Genomic DNA, 6,639 nt, shown 5'->3' with positions numbered 1-6,639 from the left:
CTGATTCATTCATTGTATTGGACCTTTGGCCATTGTTAACTTTATTATCTCTTTCTAGGATATCCTTGAGAATATTTTGGAGTGTTGGTTTTGTGGTCATGAATTTCTTTGGGTTTTTGTTATCAAGGAAATAGCTTATTTCTTCATCAATTTTGAAATATAATTTTATAGGATAAAGCATTTGGAGTTGGAAGTTGTTTTCTTTTAAAGCTTGAAACATTTTATTCCAAGATCTTCTTGCCTATGTGGTTTGTGTTGAGAAGTCTGTTGTAATTCTGATGAATTTTCCTGTATAGGTGATTCATTGTATTTCTCCAGCATCCTTTAAAATTTAAGATTGTGTTCCTGTGTTGGATTTTTGGCATTTTAGATATTACATGGAGTGGAGTTTTGTTTTATTTTATTTCATTTTTTGTTTTTTTCCCCCCAATTATGGCTTTTTGGAGTTCTGTGTGCATGATCTCCATATATTACATTCTTTTTCTATGTCTGGAAATTTTCTGCTCTTACTTCTGTAAACAGATGTTTTCTGCCCTTAGTACTGTCTTTTGTATTTTATTAATTCCAAGTACTCATATTAGTCTTCTTTGAGTCATCCAGCAACTGCTGAATCCTTTTCTCATGTTCTCTTATTGTTTTAAGATGTCTTTCATTAACTGATCATTGGCCACAGTCCCGTCCTCTACATATGACTCTCTGTATTCACACTTCTCACTTTTGCTGCCAATACTTTCAACTTTTCTAAATCTCCCATTTGCAATCTCCTACATTTCTGTTTATAACTTTTTTATGGACTCCCATTCTTTTCTGTGCAGGGCACTTACGTTTTGTATCTCTTTCTTTAGCTTCACTAGAATTTTATTAGTGTCTTCTCTAGACTCACCAATCATTTGTTTCATTAGGGTGATTCTGATTAGTTATGTCTTCTTTAAATTTGCCTAACATTTTACTGAAATTTTATTTATCTCCATTGGCATCCTTCAGCCTTTTCTTCTGTGTAGCTAATATTTTCCTTCCCCTCGATGTCCCCCTGAACTGGTTTTGGGAGAGTGAGGAGTTTTGGGGGACATTTTTATTGCCTTGTGTTTTCATGTTTCCGGGTTTTTTTCTCCTGAGATTTGCAACTTCTTTGACCCAGTGCCTGGTTCTTTGGAAGTGAATGTCTGTATTGTTCATGACCCCGGGGCAATGCAGATATTGGCATACAGAGAAAACCAAAGGACAGCAACTGTCATTTTGGCTGTAGTAGTAAGTCAGTGACAACAGTGCCATTAAATATCAACTGGATACTGATAAAAGCTAAGAAACACTCATGAACCTCCCTGAACCATAACAAAAAGGTCTATGAGTTTAATGAAGAAGCTTAGGCTACTGAGATTGACCTATAGTAATTCAGAATGCTGATTTTCTGCTAGATGTTGGCAGTGCTGCAAGAATGCAAGCATACTGTTATACTAAATGTCATCACTTTTAAGTGCATCCGCTTAATCTGAAGATTATACCTACCAAATCTGGACTCCCACCACAGAATATAGGCACTGTGATTTCCCTGGCCAAGGTCTATTTCTGCCCAGGCATCCTAGGAGACCCCAGTTTAATTCTCCCACTCTCCAAACCTGTTCCTCAAGGTTGACTCTCACCTAATCTCTTTGGTAGGGAAATACTTCAGTCCCGTAGTGAAACTTCTCCTCAGTGTTGGTCCTGTCTTCAATCAGTCAGTATTCTCCTTGTCACCTCTGCTACCCTGTGGTGTGGAGCACTTAGGAGTAGAGCAGTAGTAGAGCTGCAAGCATTTGATAGTTTGGTTTCTCTCTTCCTGTCTCCTGCACTGATTGTGGGAGGCCTAAGCCAACAGCAACAGAGGGGAATATGAGGGAGGTGAGCCCTCTCTCCTCCTGCCCACCCTGTGGGTTTTTGGTTGGTGGCTATGGGGGCAGAACCTGTAGAAATCTCTCTTCTTTTGCTTTCTGCACAGGTTGCACGAAGCCTGGGGCCAATGCAGGCACTGGTGAGATGGGACATGCAGTTAGTGTCTCTGATTTGAGACCACTGACTGTTATTTTCATAACTATTTCCTTATCTGCACTAATGTAGTATGTACTAGGAGCAGATAATTTTTTCTCTTTAGATTTATAGGTCCATGAATGAAAAAGAACCATGTACAGGACCAGTAGTGAATGGCCTGCATTTGGTAGCTTTATCTTCTTTTATTTGAATTATTTGGATGTAAAGACTGTGAATTTTTGAGCTGATTATATTTAGGTAAGAATATTCTGTTTTTTAACTTTTAACTGAGCCTGTAATGGAGTGAGAACCTGGAAAACTTTGAGAAGAGTGGACTGTACTTTGTATGTGCAAGGAATATGAATCATGGAGACCAAAAAATGCACTGAGGTGATATCTATTTAATTCAGGAGTTTTGAACTCATTAATGGTTATAAGAACCAAGAAAAATTATTTCTTAAGGTATTTGTGAAATAATACTGTTGTGCTCATCCAGAGAGTTAAATTTCATGACAATGAAACAGAGATGCCAGAGACATTGGGAAATGGTGTACTGGTATAACCCAATATGTACTAATGGAAATTGGATTTTGCGTTAAAATCATTTATGAGACAAGTCAGACATCAATAATTATGGACCTAAACTTTAACTTATAAAATAATTCAAATTTTTCCAATTACCCTTAATTTACTTTATTTGAAGACTAAGACTGAATCATAATCTGCATTAAAAGAGAAAATGATGATTTAACATATGGGAAATATAATACTTGATGTAATAACTATAATAAACTTTGATGATCCTTTGAGATTCAAAGAACTGGAGCAAAATTTTAATGACAAAAATTTCCTGAAAATAGCCAGTGGTAAAATTTTATTATTATTTTTAAATACTTAGTAGGAATATACAGATAGTTGGAAATTACCTTTAGGAAAAGTTATTAAAATAATCTTATTTTAATATGATTAAAACCTTAACCATAATCTTTGTTTAGAATATAATACCCACACTGTTAAAATATGTTATAGTCTTAAGTTTTAAAGCAGAGGTAACAAAGAATTTCTAGTAGTTTCAAAAAGTCATTAAAGCAGATTTTTGTGTTCTTTAATCATCTTGATTTTTCTAATAATATATGAGTTTTAACTTCTATGAAATAACCAGAATCGTCATGCAAAGAATTTAATACAATAGGACTGGAATGATACAATTAATAGATTAAATGGATCTGAATAAATTATTAATTTTTCAATAAAATCAACAAAGATCTAGTCAATTGAGTTTGTCCTATAAATAAAACCCTTTTAAAATAAATTATATTTTAACTTACATCATGATCATTGAACCAACCAATCTACTTCTTTTTGTATGTAAAAATAAGTCTATGGTTAAACCAAAATATTAATGTGCAAGTAGACTGTGATGTATGAAAACTCAAATTTTTATAATCAAACTCTGTTTCTTACTAAAATACATGAATAATTAGACTTGCTGCAAGACATTTTGCAAAAGAGAGCATATTTAAAGTACCTAGGTCAGCACTTAGTTTGTATCATCTTAGGAATATTATTATCTCCTTTGAAATTTCAAATACACCACAATATTCTACTTATTGGTAACTACCAGTTAGGTACTTTGTGTTTGGATAACATAGGAAGGTACATTTTTACATAATAGTCTCCTTGCTATGTCTCTCTGTATCTCAAACTTTATGTCTGTCTTCCTCTTTCATTATCACGTTTTCTCTTTTTCCCTCAGTATGTCCCATAACTTATGTTGCTTGCCCTGTTCATCTGTGTAAAGTTTGTGTAAAAAAGTTCTGGCATAAAGGAAACCAGAAATTATGGAAAAATAATAATATTATCATGAAGTGGCTAATAATCAAACAGCTACAACCCTCACGTTTAGAATATATTTACCAGGAAGCCCATCACATATTTTGCCAGTATGAGGTATTTTTAATTTTCATGTACAATGTGCCTACTATTTGTTTTAATGTTAACAAATGTTTGCTCAGGGCAACATACGTTCCAGTCCCCTTTCTGTCTCTCTTAGACAGAAGCTATCTTTTTTTCAATAAATTTTTCCTACTCCTAAAATCAATCAATCAATCAGTCAATAAATAAATGTTTGCTCAATGAAGTTTTCTTTCAATGAACTACCATGTTCATCCAACTAACAAATACTTTAATACTTTTATTGTCAGAAACAAGTCTTATCTACACTTTAGATATTTTTGGTTTTTTTTAATACGACAGCAAAATAAATTCAAGAGATAATTCAAGATGATAGGATGAAACAATGTTTGTAATGCTATTATTATTCTGAACAACTCTTTATATATAAATCATTTCCACCTTCTCAATTAATATTTAGGATAATATTATCACAACAGTAGAAAAAAATGAATTTAATTTCATTCCCATAGATGAATAAATTTAATCTTTAAAATCAAGGTCCATAATATGTGGAAGGTTAGCCATGATATAACTGAAATGGTTACATGTATTTTTTGCAAATAGTAATAGATTGATAAATATTTTGAATATGTAAATGAATGTATCAAATATCAAATATTGTGTAATTATCTACCTGTCCAAGCAGGTCTATTACATGGCAAACTTCCATACACATGTAATCATCTCAAAGATGGTGGACAGAAAGACTTGCAAGCTGCAAATATTGATCTTCAGCTCAATTCTTTTTCTTCTGCTATATCAGTGGTCATCCCTTTAAATACATTTTTTTCTCTAAATTTTTATCAGAAATTCCATTGTTTACCTGTTTTGTTATTATTTACTGCAAGAATTGGTTATATGCATATTGAAAGAACTGGTGGAGCCAAAGGAAGAAGTACATGTTGGTAGATTAAGCTACTTCTGTATCTTGGCTCAAACATGTAACTTGTATTAGTCCCTTACTACCTGAGACATCCCACCATTTTCACTGCCTCTGTGGGAAGGGGACTGATATCCCCAGAGAAGGAAGCCAGTACACTTCACTACCCTGATGCACCTAAGACCATTGCCAGATTAGTATATCAAACCTGAAGCTATTTCCATTATTACAGGATTTGTCAAATGCAAAAATTGAAATAAAATAAAATGGCAGTTTCTTTATTTGATTCAACAAACAGTACCTGATTGTCTTTGTACTTATTAATCTGTCATTTTACCTCTCCTTAGTTTCATGTTTGCTTTTTTACTCAGCACTCTAAGGATGTGTCTCATATCTTATTAGTAGTTAGTGTATGCATTTCTGCGTTTTTAGCTTTGAGAAGTACAAATTTCATTAAGAAAATGATTTCCTACAAAATTAATATATATAATGAGAATAACTCATAAAAATAAAATATAAAATGGAAAAGAAAAATATCTCACAGCAATGAGCATAATATGGAACATTAAAATGATGACACAGTGAATAATGTTTTAGCTATTTCAAATAGGACAGTCTCTGAGTAGATAACTTGTAATAAATTATCTGGATCCCCAGAAGAAATCACTTATCCAAAGTGCAGGAATATTCTTCAGACACAAGAAAAACTGATATAAATACTACAAACAAGCAAAAATAGTCATTGTCAAATACTGTGGTTTGAATATTTTTGCCTCTTCCAAAATTCATTTTTGGAATATTAATTCCTAATGCAACAGTATTGGGAGATCTGCTCTTTTTTAATTGAGTTGTAAATGTTGAGTGATCTGACCTTTGGAGATCCATAAGGTTATGAGGATTCCACCATCTCCAGTGGGATTAGGTAACCTAATTAACAGGCTTGATGGAGAGAGTTCACCCACTCTCACACTCTGGCTTCTGCCATGTGAGAGCAAACCAGTCCTCCTTTCCAGAAGATTCAGCCTTCCAGTCATCCTCTATGAAGCAGAGAATGAGCCTACATTAAATGCCAAAGTGCCAATGTCCAGGAAATGTGGAAGTAAAGTTTTATTCTTTATCAATTACCCATTCTCAGAAATTCTGTTTTAGAAGCACAAGGAGACATCAAAAAACAAACTGCCATGATGACAATGGATATGAGTAAGGTGATTTGGAGGTACCAGCCAGTCTAAAAAATGTAAACTTAATGAAAGTACAGTGAAAAATCATTGTATTACTTTAAGCAGAGAGATTCCTTGCTCTAAAATTTCCACTGATCCATAATAGCAGAAATAATAATATATTATCCATTATTAGGTTATAAAATGACTACTTTTTTGTCTCATGGAGAAAAATTTTCATGGGATTGAAGGAGGACTTTGGACAACAGGCAGGATAGTATCTAAAGACCTCAATCCAATATCTGGAAAAAAATTAGAAGGTAATCATGTAAACAGTTATGTAACTCAGACCTTCAGATGATACTACAGCCACGCCTCGTGGTTTGACTACAATTTCAAGAGATAACATTACCCAGAGGCACCCAAATAAGCACTATCTACTAAGATACAATGCAGGTCATTTTTAGGGCATAGAGTTTTTATGAAATTAATATGTTACAGAGCAATACTGTGAATAATTAAATATTTCAGACATAATACATTATTATTGAAATATAAAATGTACATAAATGTAGTGTAATTGAATTTCCTCATCTTCATGGAAAAGTATGAAAAGAACAATACCCCGATCTATAGCAA

The sequence above is a fragment of the Heterocephalus glaber genome, unplaced genomic scaffold (assembly GCF_053883595.1).
Source record: "Heterocephalus glaber isolate CG9 unplaced genomic scaffold, H.glaber_assembly_v1.0 deba00001577, whole genome shotgun sequence".
In the NCBI taxonomy this organism is placed as follows: Eukaryota; Metazoa; Chordata; class Mammalia; order Rodentia; family Bathyergidae; genus Heterocephalus; species Heterocephalus glaber.
Note: the sequence above shows the minus strand (reverse complement) of the source record.